This window comes from Crinia signifera, chromosome 6 (genome assembly GCF_055691185.1).
Source record: "Crinia signifera chromosome 6, ASM5569118v1, whole genome shotgun sequence".
NCBI classification, from domain to species: domain Eukaryota; kingdom Metazoa; phylum Chordata; class Amphibia; order Anura; family Myobatrachidae; genus Crinia; species Crinia signifera.
The window spans coordinates 272911245-272936058 of NC_139222.1; the positions used below are offsets into that span (position 1 = coordinate 272911245).

Below are 24814 nucleotides of genomic sequence, written 5' to 3' on the forward strand. Positions count from 1 at the left end.
CCTCATGTCACCTAGCCCATATTACACTGTTACATCATAGTTACCTCCCATCCTGCATTCTGTAGGAGACTCCCTGACATAGCAGCAATCTCCCTCTCTCCCTCATTAGTTTAGCAATCTCCCTCATGTCACCTAGCCCAGATTACACGGTTACATCATAGTTACCTCCCCTCCTGCATTCTGCAGGAGACTCCCTGAAATAGCCTCAATCTCCCTCTCTCCCTCATTAGTCTAGCAATCTCCCTCATGTCACCTAGCCCACATTACACTGTTACATCATAGTTACCTCCCCTCCTGTATTCTGCAGGAGACTCCCTGACATAGCAGCAATCTCCCTCTCTCCCTCATTAGTCTAGCAATCTCCCTCATGTCACCTAGCCCATTTTACACTGTTACATTTTTTTTGGGAAAAAAAGGAATGAGAGATAGATACATTTACAGTGAATCATCAGCACCATTTCCCAGCACTTTAGCAAGTATAGTAGCTCTTACTAACTGCTTTGGGGCTCATCTATATTTGGATATAAGCAGTGCTATTTGGCCTTATTCTAGTTCACTCTTTCTGACAAAATCCTTCTTAGATGGACAAAACCACTTGCACTGCAGGGGGCAGATTTAAAATGTGCAGAGAGAATTAGATTTGGGTGAGTCATTTTGTTTCTGTGCAGGGTAAACACTGGCTGCTTTATTTCTACACTGCAATGTAGATCTCACTTTGAAATAAAACCCAACCCAAATCTAATTCTCTCTGCACAAATAACATCTGCCCCACCTGCAGTGCACATGGTTTTGTCCATCTAAAGCTGTGTACACACGGGGGCGATAGGGGCTGAAATCGCTGGAAATATGGTCGCAGGCAACCATATTGCCAGTGATGGGAGTGAGCCCCAGCAATAAATCGGCCCCGTTCTAATCGCTGATTACCTCTGCGGCACCGCTCGGCAGAGGTTCCTTTCATTAGCGACCATCTCTGGTCGCTGATAAAAAGGAGAAACTGAGCAATATATCTCCCCCGTGTGTACGGGGCTTTAGAAGGATTTTGTCAGAAAGAGTGAACTAGGGCCTAAGTTCCTGCTGGAGCCTGCTGAAAAATAGCACTGGATATAAGTCATTTTAAAAGACTCCTCAATGGGGCGCTGTGCAAAATTCTACTACCAACTATAATCTCCCTGAAACTAGTTTTCAAAAGTAGGCAAGTATGCTAGCAGCACATGCCCAAGTATCCACGTCTGAGGACAGGTGACCCAATCAGGACCTCAATTGTTCACAAAAACCTGCAGTGCCAGTGTGCCCTGAGAATGCCCGCCATCCATGCATCCGTGTACTGCTGGCAGGGTGTGTATAGTAGAGGTGTAACATACAGTGGGGGGTAACAGGAAGAAAATATCAGAAAAAGTAGATACAGTGGCATAAAAGTCAGTATTAGAACAGTGGTAAGTTCAGTATGAGAGTAATGGAATTAGATTTCACATGTTTCAGGGATCAACCAATTGGATTCTTTCTCTCATGCTTTAGTACATGTATCCCATACTTCCTAAACACAGATACTCCCCATTAGGGGATGGCCATCGCTGCCATTGCCATCGATGGCAATTCGGCAACTGGCCATCGATAGTGCTAAACTATGCAATGGCTGACCATCGATATTTTTACATATCAATGGTCATCCATTGTGATTGATTGATTGATTGATTGGCCTGTGGGCCAATCAAAAGATGGGGGCGGGGCTTCAATGGTTTCAGGGGCGGGGCTATGCTCCATGTCCCGGCACTTTGAAACAAAAAAAAAACAGCAAACCATCATTTTGCTGTTCTATCGATGAAGGGAAAACATCTGGTTCTCCCCCATCGATGGCAAAAGTATTCGACATCGGCCATGAACCATCGATGATTTCGAATCATCGATGGTCGATGGCCCTACCTACTCCCCATCAGTGTACTCTTACTGCTGAGGGCTGCAGGTACAGAGCAGAACTGCAGGGAGGACGGGGGGGGGGGGGGGGGGGATGATACAGCTCAGGAGGTGCTGATGACAGGAAAGGCCGTGACCCCACTACTCCAGTCATGTTTATCAGAGCCGTATTCTATGATATTTATTATCAGTAGTTTATACAGAGCACACATATTTTGCAGCTACTATGTGGCCCCAGTGGAGCTTACACTCTATATTCCCTACCATATGTATTATGTACACACACACACACACACACACACACAGAAACCCATTCAGGAATGGAGAGAAATATAAACTCCACACAGTTAAGGCCGCGGTGGGTGGGAATCGAACAAAAGACGTGCGTGAGGCAGTAATGTTAGCCATTACATCATCCATGCTGCCATGATTCCTGATTGGGTGGACGAGTCTATGGGCCCAATTCAAAACTGATTGGACAGGCTGCGAATTCACAGCCTGTCCGATTATCGAATGACACGCATGCCCCGAATCAGGCCCTATATCCCCTGAAAACATTGCGTAATGTGGTGGCATGGTTATAATGTAAATATAGAGCAAAATAGAATAGAATAGAATAGAATCAACTTTATTGGCCATGTATGCTTGCGCACACTAGGAATTTTTAGTGGATTACAGTGCAGCATCAAGCAGGGATGAAAAGGGGGGGGGGGGGGGACGTTACATATATTACATAAAGACATTACAAGCATTTAATTTCTAGCTACGACTATGGTGATCAGGTCGCCAAGTAGGGTCACGTTGTTTGGCTGTTGATATTGGGATTGCATTCGCTTTGATTGGATTGTTCAGGTGATGGACGGCTAATGGAAAGAAGCTTTTTGCGGATCTGGACGTTTTGGCGGGGATGGACCTGAACCGTCTTCTGGATGGTAGGATGTCGAACAGGTTGTGACCAGGATGCAGCTTGTCGTTTGCGATCTAAAAAAGCTTTTAGTGTTGTGGATTTAGTAAGTTATACCGGGTGGTAAGTGAGGGCGACGATGGCGGAGAGAAATCTGGGGATTGCAACAGTAATGTCCATGCTGGCTGTGCTGAGCCCCCCCCCCCCCCCCCCCATGAATTAAGCTACAATTGAATTGCTCTATTGCGCGGCCATCTAGTGGTCTGGTGCTGCACAAACCTCTTTAATCCCCCCCATAGGGGCGAGGAGCAGCGTTAGCCATTTATTTTATAGGCCGATCGCCGAAAGTATACAGAATCAATGGATGACGAGTAATCTATATATTTTACTGTCTCGCATTTGAAGTCACATTGGTGTAACAACACCATCACACCAAATGTTCCATCATTTAACCTGACAGACTTCTCCGGTGCGTTGCCAAGGCAACCACACTGATTTGCATCAAATAAGAGAACTGGCATGAAACTCACCAGAGAGAAGGAGAGAGAAATCAACAAGCGCGGCGTGAATAGATAATGTGCAGGGCGACTCCAGATTGTTATTACGCCCATTGCTGGGCTTTGGTTTTTATTTTTATTTATTTTTTGTTAGATGTTTTGGATTTTTTATATGGCCAGTCAACATTGTGGGCCTGATTCATAGGTGTATGCGTTGCCGATTTGGGACTCAGTTGAGCAGTTCATTAGTATCATCATTGCAAGCATCATGATTGCACTGCGCATGTTTTGACCGGATGGTATGTCTAAAGATGCAGCCGCCGTTAGAGGTAGACGCGGCCAGTTCTGGGTCATACGCTGCTGGTTCAAGCCGACGTCCTGCGTATTGCACGCACTTCTGCGCAGATGGCTTTTGTGCAGCCATTTGCAGGGTTGCTGGTCCAAGAGAGTAATAAGCACGCCTGTATACTAATTTCTTATTAATTACAAATTTACCACAATATCTTAAACATATTTCATGACTCTGCCAGGGTGCACTATACCCCACATGTGCCCAGTATTATGCAGAGCTGCTGCACATGCCCTGTGGGAGCAGCTTCTTCTACCACATTTACTGTATGTGTGGATCTGTGCCCTCAAACATCGCAATGGACCAGAGAGTACCTGCCAGGAGGAAGAGACAGGAGCCTTACCATGAGGTGGGAGAATGTGAGCTTAGAAAGTGCAGTACTGGCTCTATTATGTCTGTGTATTTTTATTATTATATGTTTAACCTTCTCCTGACCACTTATCTTATTTACATGTTTGAAACAGCTTCTACTATAGACCAGGGATGGGCAACTTTCAGCCCTCCAGCTGTTGTTGAACTATATATCCCAGCATGCCTTGCAACAGTTTTAGCATGGCCAAATAGCAAAACTGGAGCAGAGCATCCTGGGATATGTAGTTGAACAACAGCTGGAGGGCCGAAGGTTCCCCATCCCTGCTATAGACTGCTATGTATTCCATACAGTATCCAGTGAGCAGTATAAAAATACACAATTTCAGGGCTGTTACTTCTCCCCCAGACTCCCGTACTTACTCCAATTTGCTGCAGAGTGGGAGACTTTGGATTACATTTGGAAGCCCCCCTTTAAAAATCCTGCGTTTGCCACTGGTACCCTCCAAGTTGGATCTCCTCTGATCACACACAGTGTTGCAGTGTTGCTACGTACATTGAAGCAGTAGCAATAACAATAATATAGTAATGCAGCAGGGGTGTCACACCTCAATCGGATCATCTCCAACACCATCGGCTGGCTGCATGACCCATGTGGTCGCACAAGCTGGCCTCTGCAGGTCCTACCAAGGGGCCATGACATTGTCACCCTCTGATGGAGATAATGTCCTCCCCCCTCCCCCACAACAGTGGTGACATGCCTCCGATTTGAGAAATGGAGGCCCAAGCGCCAAATTACATCAGACTGTCAATCGCAGCTTACTGAGCGCCTGGGCGAAGACAGGGAGGCCGTCCACCCACCTCACCCCCGTACCCATGGGAACATCCAGCGTTTTCATGGGGAGGCACATAAAGCACTTGGCGTTACCCGTACCCCCCCCCCCCCCCTCAATGAACGTCCCGGCGAGTGTATAACTCGGTGAGGCCGTTCATTGCTGAGGTCTGCACTTGCGCAAATACGCGCAGACCCCCAAACATCGGAACGGGATGAATTCGGCCCAGTCTGTGTGAACAAGAATTACCCCCTATATTTCCTGTCACATGTGCACGCACACACATTCATTCTAGGGATACATTTCTGTGAGCTAATTTACCTCCCAGTATATATTTGGATTGTGGGAGATACCCGGAAGAAACCCAAGCAAGCACGGGGAGAATACACAAACTCCGCACAGTTAGGGCCATGGTGGGAATCAGACCCCTGACCTCAGCGCTGTGAGGCAGTAATGCTAACCACTACACCGTCCATACTGCCTACTGTACAGCGCAGTGGAATATGCGGGTGCTATATAAATAAATGTTGGTAATAATAATAATAATAGAAATTCTAATCTCCAGACCATAGTGACGGAACATTCGGACTGCGGTCCCTTTGTGGCCCAATTTTACCCTGTAGTCATTTTTATTTGTAATGCCAACTTATTGGGCTGAAAACGAAAATCGGTGAGTTCTGGCTACTGTATGTATCAAAATCCATAACATCATGTTTATTTAGCAATTCGGGCATTTAGACCTTACCTGTTCGCTAGGCTGCGTGCATACGCAGTGTAGCAAACAGGTCGAATCAGGCCCAGAGGACAGTAGAAGATACTTAGATAATGTGCTATAATGGGAAATAATATGTTGCAGATATTCAATGACTTTTTAGTGGGTTAAACATGGAAACACCCTCGTGTCCCGCAGCTTGAGCTGTACTTTGTATATTGGAACAAAAAGCGGAATAAATAACTATATAACAGAACCAAATACATATTTATAACAAATTATCATCACAATTAAACAATAAAACCCATCACATTTGTCTATAGATAATGAGTAATATTAGGTGTGTGTCTGTGAGTGTATGGCTGGTTAGCAGAGGAGCATATTGTTAGGGAAGGGGGATGCCAGTGCTGGGAGATAGGATGATATACTGTACACAGTGACAGCACAGAGGCCCCCCTGTGCACACAATGAGAGGGATAGCAGGAGCAGCAGCAGCAGGAATAACCCCTCTCTCTTGTCTTTTGTTGTCCTCAGCCTATGACTGCTCCTCCAGCCCCCTCCCAGCCTCCTCCTCCCCCTCCCCCTGTATTCAGGAGAGTGAGAGAGAGGAGCAGCCCTAGAGAGGAGGAGGAGGAGGAGGGGGGAAGGGTGCAGGGACAGGACACCTCCTGGGCCTCTTTGTGGGAGACACAGAAAAGGGGTGGTGGGAGAGAGAGCAGCAGCAGCACACTACAAGCCCAGGGGCCACAGCAGCACACAGCATCTAGGAGCCACAGCAGCACACAGGAGCCAGCCTGCTCCAGCTCGCAGCCATTGTCACACTGCAAACAAAGAGGGAAGAGGCCAAGCAGCAGCTCTCAGCACCCCCAGCCTGGCCGGCCTGGGCCCCCGCACACAGGCATGTACTAGCAGCTGCAGCCCTCTAGCTTCCCCCGGTGCATCTGTTTCCTTCCTGCAGGTGAGTGTGTGCAAGGCTGGGCAGGGGGTGTGCATGCTGGGCGGGGGGGACTTCCAGATATCTGTGCAACATTGTAGCAGGCCCTGGATGTGCTGTCTTCCAGGCCTCTCTTACAATGGAGGAGGTGTTGTGTTCTGCTTAAAGGGACAGTGCCTGTTAGGGGCTGAGTGCAGGAAGGGAGCTGGGTGCAGGAAATGAGGTGAATGTTGTCTATGGCTGAATATATCTGTAGTAACAGTCTTTATGTAATATAGCTGTATATATTGCTATACTGTATACAGTGCCTTCCGGTCTTGCCCATTGAGAACCCCAAACCCTGCACTATGAATACATCTAACTTATCCCATAGTTGCAGAGCTGACCTCATACAGGGTGCTGGTCACCCCTATTCCCACTGGTCATTGCTGATGCGCGGCTTGTGCCATATGTCAGTGCCTCCCATGTGCACATTATCTCCTAGCCTGGGTGCTGGTCAGGAATGAGTTAATGAGACAGGCCAGAGGAAGCTGCTGATGTTCTCCCCCCCCCCCCCCTCTTTTGCTTTTTAAACCCATCCCCCCCTTCTTCAGTTGCCTTTACAGCTTTGATAATCTCTGCTTACTAAAACAAATGATCACTTCAAAGGAAATATGCCATTGTTTTCTCCCCCAGTGATTGTGTATGGAGGATTGTCCTAATATAAAGTACAGTAGCACAAATGCTTGGAGATGTATGTTTATTGGTTGAGCTTTGTGTATATACAGTATTATGTCCCTGTATAAGCACTGGACTTCCTACTCTATGTCTTGATTGGTGCTTTTGATGAGGAACAGGAACTGGTTCTGCTATGTGTTTCTGTATTATGTGTGACCTGTGTACAGGACATGTGCATTACCATATACAAGGCAGTTTCGGGGTGTCTGTTATGGTTTTTTGATTTGATTGTGTTACTTTTGGTTTCCTGTAATGTCTCTTTTATACAATCAGGATATAAACTATACTATAAACATACAATGTGGCGTTGTCACGTGTGGAAGTTTACAATGATGACTTTAAAGTTACTGTGATCAAGAATCTGGTTCATGGTGTTGTGATCGCAAATGCTGGTGATCGCACGTTCCTTACTGGCAGCTTCAAATTGTTGCACAATATTTAAAATCACTGGTGCAATTGTGTGATACTGGTGATCAATATTTGTTTTTTTTGGTAATGAACCCTATTTTCAAACGATGTTAATATTAGGATCTGCCATTGTTTTTTATTCTTAAATGTTGAACTATTGACACCCATTGCTGGCTCGGAAAGAAATGAAAACCGTATTTCCTGTCGGCAAGAATGCCGAATGCCTTGGTGCTGTGATCTAGTGCCCACTTCACACTGTAGAGCAGGTCACCCGGCAGGTGCACAGGTGTACTTATTATTCACGAACACATTTTGAAAGATCCACAGATGGAGCTAATTATTTCACTTGTCGATCAGGGGAATATGCGCTATCCCCGTGCGTTATGGCAAGGGATAGCGCTTCCCCTGATCTATGACACCCGCGATGCTGGTACTACTGTATATCGGCGGCACTACGGGGGAGGAAGCTTAACAGAGCTGCTATATTTTATAATGAATGGTCAGCATCGCTGAAAGTTCCGACCCCTGCAGCTATCAATTTCGACAGCTGCAGGTGGCGGTTTCCTATCCCCACAGCAGGGACAACGCTGTCCCTGCGGTTGGCTTTGGGCTGCGCTGGAGATCTCGCATTAGTAGCGAGATCCTGCGCATGTCCAGCCGGCCGGGGGGGAAGGAGACAGTGCGTCAGCGTTATCTGATGCGCTGTCAGCAGGAGGAGGCATCACGGTAGGGGTGGAGTTTTGCGCTCCCCCGCTTTGGCAGACAAGTGCAACTTGTTGGTCTCCCCTCCTGCTTCACCTCGTTAATCAGGCGAAGCAGGTAGTGCGATAAGTGGCGCTATAATAAATCTACCCCTCTGTGTGGATACCTGGAAAATACACACTGTTGGCGGTACTTGACACCAGGGTCGGGAACTATTGCTGTAGAAGCTCTTGCTGGGGAAACTGTTCTTGCAAATGGAACGCGTCAGAATGTTTTTCATTGTGTGTTTATTTCCTACATGTTTTTTTTCTGTGCGGTTATTTTTGAGGGTTCCAAAATCTCCTTTGTTTTTTATTCCTCCCTAAATTTGCTGTTAAGTTTGAGAGTCATGGTATTGGAGGCCCCATTCTACAGGGGTTGGAACCAGTCCGTTGGGTGAATCTTTTTTGAAGTCGCTTGGTCTGAGACCTGCGCTAGACCAGTTTCTTGCACGTGTCCTGATAAAGGGGTCAGTTGTATTCGCTGTGAGAGGGGTGAATTGTTGACGGTGGTGGCACCTCAACTTTCCACACTCGTGTGCCGATCTCGTACTGTAACTGTGGCATGTATATAGCAGCACTTACTCGTGTGAAGATGGTACTCAAAGCTATTTGAATGGGCACAGTATATATTGGCAAGGCACGGCGCTTATATATTCATTAAAGAAAGCACAAAGTAGTACCCACAGGTTTACTCTGTGCCACACTGTAGTGCCATCTGTTCACATTAAGGTCCAGATGTACTAGGCTTTGGAGTGAAAAAGTGGAGAAATAGAAACGACCAGCCCATCACCTCCTAACTGTCATGTTACAGTTTGTTTAAATTGACAGGAGCTTATTGGTCGGTAGTTTATCTCTCCAGCTGATCACTCTCCAAGACTGCCCCATGTTGTCCCCACGTGCCACTAAGTCCAGCCAACTTCTACTTACCTTCTAGTGGCTCTGCTCTCAGGTTGTGTGTGTGTGTGGTGGACTCTGCTGCCCCTTCTCTACGGATGTCTATGTAGGAACCGTGTTAGGTATCCCTCACTGAATTGAACCCTGATGGCCATCTTGCAGACCATTTGCATCAAACTCTTTGACCAACACGAACTCAAGATCAAGGAAAAGCATGGGCATGATTATTTTGGGCCAGGTGTACTAAGTTTCCAAAGTGGAAAGTGATAAACAACCGGCCAATCAGTCCATAACTGCCATTTCTCAAACCCAGTCTGTAAGATGTCAGTTAGGAGCTGATTGGATGGTTGTTTATCACGCGCCACTTTTTGAAGCTTAGTGCATCTGGTAATTTGTCCCTTAATGGCTTTATAAGGTGTTCTCTCGTGTTGGGTATCCAATGCAGCCCCCACTCTGTGTCCATGCTGGATGAGATGACCACACAGTAGGACTGGAAATCTGGTTGGAAGATTCCCGCACACACAGGATGATGGTGGCACCTTCTAGTTTAACAGTTGCAATTATCTGTTGGCTTCATGTGGTTATTACTGGGCATCGTGTTCCTCTTTGGGCCATGTTTTGATCACCTTGATTGCTTGATATCTGTTTCAGGGTAGAATCTGAATTGTCCATAGGGACAAGTATAAGGCCTTTTTTTTACATCTTAGTAGAACCAAAGTGGGGTTATAATCGTTGGAGCACTTTCTTCCAGATTAAAGTTGGGAAGATCCTGGTCAGCGTTATGGGTGAAAAAGTTTAATTATGGTCATAATGTCTTGTTATTGGGTTATTTTGGACTCTGAAGTAGTAGGTTTTTTTTTTTTTTTGAAGAGGCCAAACTTAAAGGTAATGGTACCCATCCATTAATACTTGTGAAACACTTTCAGTAATTGAGCAATGATAGGTCCATTCTGGTTCTTGCCTGTGGTGTCCACTAGCTCCTCACATTGGTCACTTATTTATTTATTTGCAGTTTCTTATATAGCGCAGCAGATTCCGTTGCGCTTTGTATTAGCATCGTATTTTAGCTTTTGTTTTTATAAAAAATTGCTCTCCGTGGATGATGCGTCCTATCTATTTCAGTGCCGGAATCCTGTGTGATTTCGCTCCTCATGTTTTTAGAGCATCACATACTGATTCAACTAATGTTTTCAGTGGACTTAATTGTATGAAAGTATCCTTCCGACCGAGAATCCTGTACCTCCAACATTAATAGTATGAAAGTATCCTTCCGACCGAGAATCCTGTACCTCCAACATTAATGGTATGAAAGTATCCTTCCGACCGAGAATCCTGTACCTCCAACATTAATGGTATGAAAGTATCCTTCCGACCGAGAATCCTGTACCTCCAACTTTAATGGTATGAAAGTATCCTTTCGACCGAGAATCCTGTACCTCCAACTTTAATGGTATGAAAGTATTCTTTCGACCGAGAATCCTGTACCTCCAACTTTAATGGTATGAAAGTATCCTTTCGACCGAGAATCCTGTACCTCCAACTTTAATGGTATGAAAGTACTGTATCCTTCCTTCACTGAACCCTGTACCTCCAACATTAATAGTATGAAAGTATCCTTCTGACCGAGAATCCTGTACCTAAAACTTTTGGCGTCCGTTATTAATAGTCTTTGGTATTTATACCTTTTTGCATTTATCCTCATCTGTTCATCAAAACTATTCTCCTGTGCATGGTCCCCGATTTGTTCCATCCCCAAATATGTTCAAAAACTATACATCCTAGATAAACCATTATTTTTATTATTATGAAAGTTTCTTACACAGTGTAGCAAATTCTGTTGCACTTTACAATTGGAAACGGCGATACAACAAACTGGGTATTTACAGACAGTCAAAAAGGTAGGAGGGCCCTGCTCGCAAGCTTACACTTTATAGTAAAATAGGCCATGATACGCAAGAATAGGTGTTCTGCATAAAATTTTCTTTAATGAATAAAAAAAAAAAAAAAACCCAATGGCCTGAATAATGATTCTCTTAAGACCAATAAAATATCAATTGCAATATGCAGATAAAAGTGTTCCACAGCCCAAACCTCTGGGTTACTGTATGATTCCCCCTTTACACCTAATTGTCCTGCTTTTGGATGGTGGCAGTTGTCCTTGGCATCTGAACCCTTGCTCCAACTGATACTTTCTCGTGGTCATCTGTACAGAGGGTCCTCCTGGTAAGAAGAAAAAGAGCTACTCCTAAGGTTTGCAATTAACTGTATTCCACCACTAGAGTATGGGGTTGATGTATCAAGCAGTGAAGAAGTTGCCTATGGCAACCAGGCGGCTTCTGCCTACCAATTATGAAATATACTTGATAAATGCTGAAAGCTGGTTGCTATGGGCAACCAGCTTGTCCACTTCTCCACTCTTTAGAATAATATCAATCATTTATTTTTATAGGGCTCAAGGCCCTTAAAAGAATAAATGTAATACAGTACAGGAACAATGACGTACAGAAAAGCTTTTCATAAACGATACTTAAGGGGATTAAAGAAATGCTTGATTAAACAGGAAAGTCTGGAGTCAGTTTTTGAAGGATTCTGGATTGGGGTTTCTCAGAGGTGCAAAGTCTGGTATATAATGGTGGCATTTGCTTTTAGCCAACCTCTCTGTAAAAGCACAGGAGCTGTGTGTGTGTGTGTGTGTGTGTGACACACTTTCTGGAACACGAGGTGTTAACACCGGGGTTCCATATTAAGCCAAGAATAGAATGATACTCACAGGCGCACCTCCTACACCCTGTTTGTCACATGTGCATGACAGAAAATCTTGTCCAGCATGCAGCCTGCCCAGGCTCTGGCTGGCACACCGCACCACAACAGCTGGAGGGCCACTACCTACGCAGTCCTTTGCCATTGCTAACCAGCAGAATTAGTCATGATATCAGCCATCTGAAAACAATATATATTTACTGGCCATTTTCATGGTCTGCTTTACAACAATGAGCTGATGTTTTTTTTTTTTCTGCAGAGTGGCTCCATTTTGTTTTGTGGAGACTTCTATTGGCTGTTTGAGGTCATGTTACCAGTAGAGGTGATGGGTAATTCATGTAGTTACTGTTGTTGGGGCTGCCTGAAGTACAGTATTTACCTTGTGCGGGCCCTCTAGGTCACATAGGGGTCCCAGGTTATTACATGCACATTTAGGGGTCCGGTGTTAGACTTAAGGCAGCAGAATGCGTAAGGTACAGATGTAGCATACGAGTCATTCAGCTGGCGATAGAATCGCCAGCCGCCGGAAGGGGCTGCATGCGCCACTCGCGCACCCCATTTCGACGGAGCTCTCTGTCGGCTCCCTGCGCCCCCCCTAACTGTGCCAGTCTCCCTGAAGTGGAGACGGACGGGGTTTCCGCTTCCCGCTGCTAAATGATCAGATGGAGCGCCTCTCAGCCAGCACTTGCCAGTGGGGGCATTCTGGCGAGCCCTGGAGCTGGCGCTCCATCTTGTGCGTGGGGGAGGGATACAAGTAAATACCTTTTAGGATATCTATCTCTCTATCGTTGGTGGCTGTTGCCCCCTGGTATAACTAGATGAGAGGATTCCCTTAACATGTCCAAACTGTGGCTCTCCGGCTGTTGTGAAACTACTCATCCCAGCATGCCTTGCCATAGTTTTAGCAATCCCTAGTAGCAAAACTGCGGCAAGGCATGATGGGACTTGTAGTTTCACAACAGCTGGAGGGCCATAGTTTGGACATACCTGAGTATACGTCGTCTTAGGTCTTATTCAGATGTCTGTGCTTGCTCATGGAACTCTGAGACAGAACCGACCTCCTACGCCGCGAGCATAATGATCGCCCATCGCCAGGAAAGTGCGCACCTGCTATCCATATGGTCGTATTTGGAGAAATATATTGGTATGCCTGCCCTTTATTTCTGCAGACTCCACATGGAGGAGTGATCCCTACGTAGACTCAGAAGTTTGCATAAAAATAGTCTCTTACACCCCAGCTAAATACCTGTTTATAACAGAGGCCTGTACATGCACAGTGTATGCTGCTGATATAGGTTATCAGTACCGTGCAGGCATCATCTGACTCCTATCTCCACTCACACTGCCGCTAGTGCGCTCTGTCCCGGGTATAGCCAATCTTTCCTATAGGGGGGAGACTACACCCTGTGTCCTGGCCACTGCCCTCTGGAAGGGAACGGACCGTTTCATACAGGTTTGTTAAATGGACTAAATAGTTACATTAAATTGGTAACTTTAATAATCTAGATATACAGAATTCACCGAAATGTATGCTTTGTGGGTGCAAACCCTGGCCTGCGGGTCTGATAATCCACCAACCTATCAGCTCCTGCCTGACACTTTTTAAACAGTCTGTGACATGGCAGTTAGGAGCTGGCTGTTTATCGCTCTGCATTTTATCACTGTTTGAAGCTTATTGCATCTGGCTTATAGTCATACTTTTATTTTAGGTAAACGTCAAATAAAAATGGGTAGGTACCTGGTAGTTTTGGTTACTTATTTAGAGTTTACCTTTTCTACATTTTAGAGCATTATTGGGGGATAGGCCAGACCTTCGCACAAGTCTCCTTGACGGACAGTCCTTGTGTGGATTTGTGCGCCGGAGCTGAGCGTTGCAACCAGTGGTGAGGTAGCGTCATGCGCAATTCAGTCATATCTTCAGCCAAAGGGGCGCGACTGGGTTGTAACGGTTGGTCTATCTAGGGGTGCGTTGACAAGTGCGTCAGATGTACACAATGAGACCTGTTTAAAGCTGGAATAAGGCCGGGACAAGTGCTACTGTGGAACAAGCGTATAGATAGGTGCAGACATAGAACTGTGTACGTATACGGATATTGTAAGCTTGCGAGCAGGGCCCTCCTACCTCTATGTCGGTTTTTTACTATCCAGTTTGTTGGATCACGGTTTCCAATTAAAGTAAGTGCAACGGAATATGCTGTGCTATATAAGAAACTGTACATGAATATAGGGACAGATGTACTAAGCTGTGGAGATAGCAAGAGAACCTACCCGTCTATGGGTTCCTAACTGTCATTGCAGACATTAGTGTGGTAGTTAGGGGCTGTTCGGCTGGTATTTTATCTCTCTCTACTTTGTCACTCTCCAAGGTTCAGATCACAGTCTTGTACACACAATTGCGTGCCCTTGCGTTCAACATTACACCTTGTAGTTATTTCAGTTGATTACTTTGGGGGAAAGTTTCCATACCTTGAAAATAAAGCAGAAGGAAAACTTGATTGGGTGCCGGTAGAACACTGTAGTAGTTCTGCTTCCGTTGGCCAGCACCTGCCTATAATGCAGACGTCTGTGGCTGCGATAGCAGCGGGGGGTCCCGGTCTTGTTACTCCGGTGGAGGGGGATGTTGTATATTGCATTTGCATTTATGTTTTAGCTGGAAATTGCTTTAGACACTCAAAGATCTGCGAGGTGTGTATACATAATTTATGCAGTGTGTGTAAATACAGGATCCGGGTTTCCGGTAGTGAGTGTTTACATGCTACATGACGGTTTGGGGGTGTTTTTGTTTTATTTTATTGACCATTATTAAGTCTATAAGAAAAATTAGTCTTTAGGGTCTATAAGCCATGTATTTAACGTACCAGTCAATCAACTACTTATTGCCATGTTACAGGCTGTGTTTGAAAAACGAAAGGAGCTGATTGGTACTTTATCTCTCTCCAATGGTTACTGCATAAGCACCCAATCTTAAATGCTGCATCTGGGACGGAGCCCTAATGTCATAGAGCCACCATTTCATATGTACATTTATGGAATCTGTGCAATCCGAACAAGCAGGGGGATCGGTAACCGATCCAATAGGGTGCTTGATTTTTATTTTGTAAACTGTATGTCTACGTGTGTAGGACCCAGCAAAATTACTTTTTGGACAATTGGTTTATTGATGTCCCCTGGAAGTGTGACCCTGTAAACTCCTCTGTTCCTCTTATATCTTGGATTCTTCGTACCCTGGCGTTTATCCCAGTATACTGTGTTCAGCATAAAATGAGGGGGAGGCTAGGGTCAGAATATTGACAAAAAGTTATACAGTAGGGATCGGTAGCCAGAGTGGAAGGAAGCACCAACCCATAAGCCACTTTTGCATGGATATCCCTAAAATCAGCCCTGTCACAACCCTTTAACACCACAAATGCCAGGATTAGGATACGGCTCCATTACAGGAGCGTCCCCGGCATTTGCGGTCTGCAAGCTCCACGTGTGACCCAGCTTATTACCGGGACGGTGACATCACACCCGGGCGGAGCGATGCATGGCAGCACTTGGAGCTGACAGCATTGCCTCCTTCATACTTTGAATGGGACCCGGGTCGCTCAACTCTGTTACCCGTTCACACCGCACCATGCCCGTGGAAGATCCTGGGAGCACACCTGGTAGCTAGCAGGGTTGAAATGCTGGGGGCATTGCTCCCGGGATTTTGCCTAGGATCTTTCACTCCATTACCACACCTGGATTGTTCCCTGTTCCAACCCAGGAAAAAAAGGGTTGGTGTGAATGGGGTATTAGGGTTGAGCACCAAGTTTGGGAACTGTTGTTCTAAATGCTGTCATTAGTTTACTAGTAGATTTGGGGTGTCCCATACCAAGAACACAAGTGGCCAAGTACATTAATAACTTTCCATGTTTGTACATACATACATACACACCAGTCCCTGCACCAGTAGAGTTTACAATCTATGTTCCCTTCCACACATGTGTTACACACCCACTCGTGCTAGGGTTGCCAATTATCCGGACAGTATGTTTGGATTGTGGGAGGAAACCGGAGCACCCGGAGGAAACCCACGCAAGCACAGGGAGAATGTACAAACTCCACACAGTTAGGGCCAGGGTGGGAATGACCTCAGCGCTGTGAGGCAGTAACGCTAACCATTACACCGTCTGTGCTGCCCAATTCATCTGTGAGAACCTGCTGCTATTTATGTGAATACGGAACTGAAAATGAAGTAACTTCACAACCTCTGTCACCTGCGGTCTCTAATTTGACACTGACCCTGTTATGTGCAGAAGGAGACCAGATAGCTACAGAGCCGTATAGTAACTTCCCTGTGACGAGCAATAGGTGCTGATGTCCCAGTTACATCTGACATCTGGGTAATCTGTAGGAGCAGTGCTTAATCCTTGGTTCTGTGAGCTGTTTGTAGCCTGGGATCGTGCGTCTGTCCTACCTACTCATTGCATAATAATTAGGTCATATAAGCTGGAGGCTCCTAACACGTTGTATTACCGCGGCCCCTTCTGTAATTTCTTTTTTACCTTTTATTATTTTGGCCATATGAGGCTGTTTCCAGTGTACAGTTTAGGGTGTTGCAAAGTCTAAAATATATCTGCTCCCAACTGTCCTTTTTTTGAAACCCGTGACACAGGCGACCTGATTGGCTGGAGCATCGTGTATCATAAATGGCCCCTATAAATGGGTCCTTTTCACCCCTGATCTCATGCCTTGCACCGATTGAGCGGTATGGTCAGTGGCGGAACTTTTAGCTGATAAGAGCAGGTGTAAAAAATATAATTTGGACCCCGCCACCCCACCAGCACTGCACCTGCTGCACCAAAGGTAGCTCCGCCCCTGGATTTGGCCTAGGTAGGTTTATTTGGGCTGAACGCTGAGGCTTACCCTTTTCTGTGCTACGGTAATGACCCCTTTTCTCCCGCGGACACCGGCGTCTTCTCATCACGTTTATTTTCAGACTGCCCATCTTTCCATTAATGACAGCTGCACTCTCATCCACACTGCTGGCAGCAGAATCACTCCCATCTGTTCCAAACATTACCCGCTAGAAGGGGCATCTGAAGTGTCCTCCGATCTGACTGATTTCAGGAGCTGGGAGTGAGGAAATGCTAGAGGTGGCCATAAATCTGATCATATACAGGTCACAAAGAGACAATCTTCCTAAAATCACAAGGAAAGCCAACGGATCATATGTGCAGCACGTATGATCTGAAGATCAGCCTCTCGACCCACGGGACCGCATATCTTACGGATATTCCTCACGATGTGAACACAATCCATCGCACCACCCTTTGATCTGTGATGGTTTTCACATTCACTTTGATATGTGACAGTTTTTAGCCCAAAATCTCTCCACCCCACCCCAGTCACTATCTGCTCCTACCTCCAATCTATCTTCACAGCTCCCTCTCCAAATATCCAGCAAGTTTTAAAAAGATCAGCATCCCTGCAAAAATTGCTTTCACTTTTTGTGATGACCTCTTTTAGCATATAAAGGAGTAATTTGGTCTGTCTAGTGGCCTCTGGTGGTCACTGCTGGTACTTCGCCTCAGTGCCCTGGACTTTGTTTACATTATTGGCAAGAAGGATCGTTCATACGGATAAATGTTGTGATGGAATTTGTAGTTCACCAGATCGATGGTACCCTACCTGCTCTCCTGCAAGCTTTAAAGAAGGCTGATCGTTAAAAAAAAAATGAAGTCCTTACTACATTAATTTTTCAAATGCAGATGTGTCATTTTGCCAAACAGCCGTCATTGGCATGCTGAGCCGCTAGCGTTGAGACGGAAAATACTTCTTAGTCGCAAAAGCAATGTGACCAGGATGCACAAGGAGACACACGTTTATCTGTGTGCCACTGAGTCTCTGAATCTGTACGCAAAGTGCTACATTGTAGCTTCCACAGCATTTTCTAAGTTCAAGTTCTGTTCTGTTCCGTATACAGACTCTGACACACCATATACGGGATGCAGTTAAGATCCCGGCGGTCGGGATCCCGGCGTTCAGAATCCCGAAGCCGGAATCCCGACCGCCGAAATGCCGACACTTTCTCCCTCCTGGGGTGTCCACGACACCCCTGGAGGGAGAATAAAATAGCGTGCCTAGCGTAGCGAGGCACCGGGCCCGCTGCGTGGCGAGCGCAGCGAGCCCGCAAGGGGGGGCAATCCACGTCCCCCCCCTTGTCGGCATTTTGGCTGTCGGGATTCTGAACGCCGGGATCCCGACCGCCGGGATTCCTTACTGAATCCACCATATACAAGTGTCCTATATAACATTAATCCGCACAGTGTCCTGGTGAAGATGCATTTACGCCCAGTGTCAGCAGAGTTACATTGGGCCTGGCGGCACAATCGGCATCTCGTACTGCATGACATATTTATTGCCAGTTTCTTATATAGCGCACACATATTCCGCAGCGCTGTACAGAGAATATTTGAACATTCACGTCAGTCCCTGCCCCAGTGGAGCTTACAATCTATGTTCCCTACCACATGTACAAGCGCACACTCCGACATCTAGAAGTCATTTTGTTGGGAGCCAATTAGCCTACCAGTATATGTTTGGATTGTGGGAGGAAACCGGAGTACCCGGAGGAAACCCACGCAAGCACGGGGAGAATATACAAACTCCGCACAGTTGGAGCCATGGTGGGAATGGAACCCATGACCTCAGCGCTGTGAGCCGGTAATGCTAACAACTGTCCCTGGATTTAAGTATATCCATGCTTAGCAACAGGTGATTTAAGTAGTAACTCTGAAGATTTGGAAACCTCTGGCATACATTGTGGAAGTGTTCTTGCAGAATAAGAAGTTGGTAGAGGTGTCACAAAAGAAGTGCGTATGGATTTTGTAAATTTGTAAACTAGGCCCTTTTAAGGTACCTGTAACAGGTCATTGTTTTTTTTTTACTGACCTAGACATATAGGTTAAATTATCTGTACGTGATTAAAGAAATCCAGAAAACATGACCTGTTGAGAATAATCCCACGGAGTAAACTATGAACAATTCTTAGAAGTATTTAGCAGCCGCGCAACAAGTAGGTTAGAAGATATGTCTCTGAGAGACTTGAATATTTCATTGTTGTTTTTTTAATTAATGTATTTTTATGTCTGACAGATCCCAGTTTGTGTCTATGTCCCTGTGTAACATCAACTGTGGTCTGTTTCAATCGAAAATAAATAGAAACGTGTGTGAAGAGACAGCTGTGATAGCGAAGGGGGAGATGGGGACTTATTTTGTGGTGCACCACACACTTCCTGTCCATAACACACACACAACATTTTTAACATATGTATAGCTTTGAAAAGAAATTCAGAAATATTCCATTTCTTTTCTCATATGTCGCACAGGTCACTACTTTTAAGGTTTTAGTCTCTTGTTCTTGTTTGTGTGCTGAATTTGTCGCCGTAGTTTAATGTTACCCCCTCTGTGCGTTCATCTAGGACCTTGTGCTTTATGTAGACTTCACAAGTGTATTCTCTCAGTGGCTGTTAATTTGCTGGTAGAAATGATAAAGCAAGAATGATACTTTTTGTCTATAGGAGGGGTACATGTCCTTACATTGTTTATGTCAGAGTGCTCCCAAACTTGGTACTCAAGGGCTCTGACACAGTCCACGTTTTAAGAATATCCGTGCTTGTGCACAGATGGCATAATCCGTACCCTCCAACTGTACCTTTTTGGCAGGTACAGTATCTATTTATTTTTTTTAAGCTCGGTGAAGTGTTAGTGTCTGTTTTTTATCACCGGCCAATCAGCTCCTACCTGTCATTTTTCAAACCAAGCCTGTAACTTCAGTTGGGAGCTGATTGGCCGGTGATAAAAACCAGACATTTTATCACTTCGCCAAACGTAATAAATATGCCCCTAAGCCACCTATGCTATCCTTATAACCTGTACTGTTAAGTTGGATACACACTGTTAAGGTGACCATACACCTACAGATTTTTTTGTCAGATCTGGCTGGTTGGAACAAAAACCTAGTAGTATCTGAATGTCAGTTTTTCAGTTTTCCAGCATTTCCAAGCAAATAGTGAACGGTCATTTGATCTCATCCGTAACCAGGTTTTTGTTCCAACCAGCCAGATCTGACATCTGTAGATGTATGGCCAGCTTAAGATTCTGTCCTTTCTGGTTGGGACAAAAATCTGGTGTTTTATGGGGGCAAATAACTGAGTGTTTTCTCCAAAACCGTGGAAAACAGACCAAAATGGTCATTCAGGTAGTTTGAATAAATTTGTTTGACATTTACCAGTTTATCCGGACAATCCTTTTATGTGCGTTTTCCGGCATTTGAGAGCAAATGGACGATTTTATTTTCTCCCATACGTTACCAGCCACCCTGGAATGATTCTCCGAGCGTGTGCAGTCTGTGCGTAACCCGGGACTTACTCAGCCATTGCGATAGAATCAGGCTGATCGGGGCCAAAGCTGACGTTGCAGACCCTCCCTGAAAACACCTGGGCACGCCTGTGTTTTCCAGGAAACAGCAGTTACCACACACGTTTGGTGGCAGTCTTGCTTGCGAACAGCCGGCTATTTAAAAAAAAATAATATATATATGTGTGTGTGTGTGTGTGTGTGTGTGTGTGTGTATATATATATATATATATATATATATATATATATATATATATATATATATATATATATATATATATATATATATATATATATATATATATATAATTAGAGTGCATTCGCAGCTGACCGATAATCGGCTTGACTGCCAATTCGCAGCCCTACAATCATGTCTGAATCTATTGGTTTAAACCGAGTGAGACGTAATCTCCCGTACAGTCAGAACGGGACTTATTTTGTGTACTGTAGAGCGGTGCTGGATCTTTTAGTGCGACCAATCACACCTTTTGGAAGCTGATGGCAGCTTGGAGATTCTGGGAACAGAACGACTGCTGCATAGTTACGTTTCTTACTATCTGACTCTGTTGGTGATTAAGGCTGGAGCGGGACATCGGGGACCATAGTTTTCCATTGTACATACCAGCGACGTAGTGTGAGCAGGTGCGATTAACATTTCACACCCATCACGTGTACAGAAGACGGTCAGTATGCGATGGAATAATTCCAGTTATTCCAGTCAGGCGGCCGATGTATTGTGTTTGCGCATGTGCAGAGGCGTTTCTGCGCATGTGCGAACGCTGCGCATGTCCGAATACGGCGTGAATTCCATACAGAAAATGATCAGTCGGAACAATCCGAGCAGGGGGTGGAGAGGGGCGTGAAGGGCTTTTTGGGCTCATTATTATATGCGTACGCCTCGCGTTTCATGGGCGTTAACATTAAAACGCTGGGCGTACGTATGGTAATCCGGCCGTGACGCACGTGTGGGGGCGGACAGCTGACAAAGCCGGATGCCAGCTGCCCGCCCATATGCCTGCTTTCGCACGGAGAAATGTCCGAGTGGTCTGGAGCACTCGGAGCTGTCTGCGACCATCGGAGGATGGTGGAGGTTCCCACAGATGGGGGAGGAGTTCACATGAAACATCCACTCGCGGTCCGTTCGCTCGGTATCTTACCACATTCGGACGGTGTGAGCGATCCGTACGGTAGGCGGGGCTAAGAACACTCGGTGGCCGTCATAAAATACGCATCCGTCCGAGTCAACTAGAATAAGGGCCCATATGGTTTAATAAAAATCTTACCATGGGATCGGAGTTGAAACACCTAGAGGAAACCCATGCAGATCAGGGCAGAGCATACACCGTTGGGGTCTTGGTGGGAATCAATCCTGGGACCTCAGTGTTGTTAGGCAGTAATGCTAACCATTACACCAACCGTGCTGCTATTTACAAAGGATAGGTGAGTTTAACTTGCCTGTAAGTATGAGGAACCAATACTACATTTGTGGGAGTCTTGCTAATAACACTTTACAGTAGTTCTATAGTCTACATAGAAATACCGGATTAAATAAGTTTTTTTGCATTAATATGTCCAGAATATTACATCCATTGCTTTTAAACGAGGTGTTTTATTGGATGGAATCTGCAGATCAATGTGAGACAGTCTTTCCCAGATATATGGCAGCATGTATTGAGTAACTTCTGGTTCAGTGGCTATTGTTGAGATTCATACACAGTCTGTACATTACCGTACAGATCTACCTTCTGTATTTAACATCTGGTTCTAAACCGAGGGAATACAATTATCCAGAACCAGGATGCAGGCAGTAATAAGGTTGACCACTATTGGCCGACAGGCCATAGGTTGATATACCTTAGGTCGACATGTTCAATAGGTGGACATGGGAAAGGTTGACATGAAAAATCTTTTTTTTTTTTCCCCATACCATTTAAGTGGGCATAAAGTGAGATTATAATAGTGCCTGAAGCGTGGCGAGCCATGCGTGGGGACACAGTACACTTATATGATGTCCATGTCGTCCTATGTCGACATACACAACATAGTAAAAAACTAATGTCGACATTTTCTATGTCAACCTATTGCTTGTATGGACCCTTTCACCCTGTTGACCTTATTATTGTCGACCCTATGGCCCATTCCTGGTAACACTTATTTGCTGTATGTGAGCTGTCTGTCCAGATGACATTGTACCTGTCAGTGTTGGCAGGTATGTAACACATGTGGAAGGCCTCATTTTCCTGCCTGTGCTCTCTAACCTGTACACAAATCAATGGAAGTTTTGTTTTTCTTTTCTAAATAAGCTGGTGTGCACCGAGGAGCGGCTGGTCCCCTCTGGCCGGTGTGTGCGCCGAGGAGCGGCTGGTACACTCTGGCCGGTGTGTGCGCCGAGGAGCGGCTGGTCCACTCTGGCCGGTGTGTGCGCCGAGGAGTGGCTTGTCTCTGGCCGGTGTGTGCGCCGAGGAGTGGCTGGTCTCCTCTGGCCGGTGTGTGTGCCGAGGAGCGGCTGGTCCCCTCTGGCCGGTGTGTGCACCGAGGAGCGGCTGGTCTCCTCTGGCCGGTGTGTGCGCCGAGGAGCGGCTGGTCTCCTCTGGCCGGTGTGCGCGCCGGGGAGCGGCTGGGCCCCTCTGGCCAGTGTGCGCGCCGGGGAGCGGCTGGGCCCCTCCTGACTTCTGGATTATTGGACCTGGCATGCTGTCACGCAACCATACTGACCGTTATTATATAATGTCCAATACAATTGTGCACTTTGCTTACCCCTTTGAGTGCCAACATCTCTGCGAGCGGTATGCAAAATATCTGCTTAAAATCCCAGCGTCGCTCACATTTGTTATATAAATTCAAATAAAAAATGTTGTGTTTAAAAAAAATAATTATATTTCCTATATACAGTAAGGTAACATTACAGGTCATTACGATGAATAAAAATGTTTGCTTGGCAATTTTCACACCTATTTTGTAAAATTTACTTGGCACTATAGCAAATAGCATATTGATACAAAGAATGTGTGTGCTGCCGTGTATCGAGGTAAATCTGTGTACAAATCGCACAATAAAAGCGAGGTATTGCTTCAGCCTTTGTCCACATCTAGATACAATAAGACCCCCTGGTGATTAGTTGCAATATTTAAGACTATAAACTAAGAGATACATTTTTTTTTTGTATACTTTTTTTTTTTTTGAAAAGTATACAAAAAAAAAAAAAAGTCCTTTTATTTTAATTTATTGTGTGGTGTTTGTACTATATTTTACACAATGCTTTTGAGAAGTTACATTTTGATGACTGTATACTTTACATTTACAGTACAAAATGATTAGATCTAGCCACTGACTGTTGTGTATGTGTAATAACCGTTATTATTGGATACTTGTATAACATAAATCTGACATCTGACTTATAGCTGCTGGACAGCCAGACTGAGTGCAGAGTGTATCTGTCGGGGCTGCGGGCCTGCGCAGTCTCATCGAGCAGGGCGACAATTAGCATTCTGAGCAGAGACAAAAGGCACAGGAGGACTTGTGTCCCTACATGCTTCCCCCGCCATAGAACAAAGGATGCCGGTCACCTTGCTGGGTGGGGGAGGCGGGGGAACCTCTGCAGATCTGTTCCTTTTTGGGGCATTTCTCTCCTCCTTTTTGTAAGGCAAATGTACTTTATAATTGTATTAATACTTTGCTGTGTTCGAGCCACTGTCTCTCTCCAATTATCGTCTTATTTCCTGGCCTGCATGAATGGAGAGAGCATATCATCCGGTATCCTCCAGTATAAGTAGAATGTTGCAATATTTACACAATCCCAATCATGGTTTAATGGAACAGTAATCTAATTTTAAATATATTTTTTTTCTTCTTTTTATTGGTGGTTAAAGTGTAAGGGTTGGGGTTTAAAACACTCTCTTGATAAGTTCCTCCAGGAATCGGCTTAAGTGGTAGCAGAGTACCGGGGACCCCCTCCTGGCATTAAGGCATAGGGCTGCACTGTTGGAGTACTGTATTTATTGTTGATACGTGCAATCAAACAGTGCAGACAACCTTCCCCTTCATTGTATTAATATGCCCTTTGCTGTGCATATGTGATTACATTACTTGCCCTTTTATCGGGGTCTCCCCTTACCTGAATTTTGAGAGTACCAGCCAGGGGTATACGTCATAGGGGTATATTCAATGTTTTTTGCTGGCTGTGGCAGATAGCAGTGCTGACTGCTCGCTGTCACAACTTACACAGTTATTCTTCAACTGACCCCCTGCACACGCCGTTTCCACGTCCCTAGGTTTTTGCAGCGATGGGTAAACGGTGTGTGCAGCCGCTAAAACAGCAAGGCTCGTGGCTAAATGCCACTGGCTCCCTGCATAAGCCACAAGCCTCGCTGTTTGGGGATTCCCCCAGAACGTAGTATAGGGTGAGCAGCCAGCTAAGCCGATCCCACTGGCTTGTTCCATCCTCCTCTGACCATAATT

General features: G+C 45.5%; 1 protein-coding gene across 9 annotated transcripts in view; it reads left to right on the top strand.

Moving 5' to 3' along the window:
• Positions 1 to 24814, top strand: part of LDB1 (LIM domain binding 1) — a 133828-nt gene that overhangs the window by 90198 nt on the left and 18816 nt on the right. Inside the window, exon 1 of one of the 9 annotated variants that reach the window (XM_083149639.1) lies at positions 6145 to 6473. The exons of the other annotated variants lie outside the window; for them this stretch is intronic. The gene's annotated coding sequence lies outside the window, so the exon portion shown is untranslated. Of the gene's footprint in view, positions 1 to 6144; positions 6474 to 24814 lie in introns of those variants that run through there. 9 annotated transcript variants of the gene reach the window in all.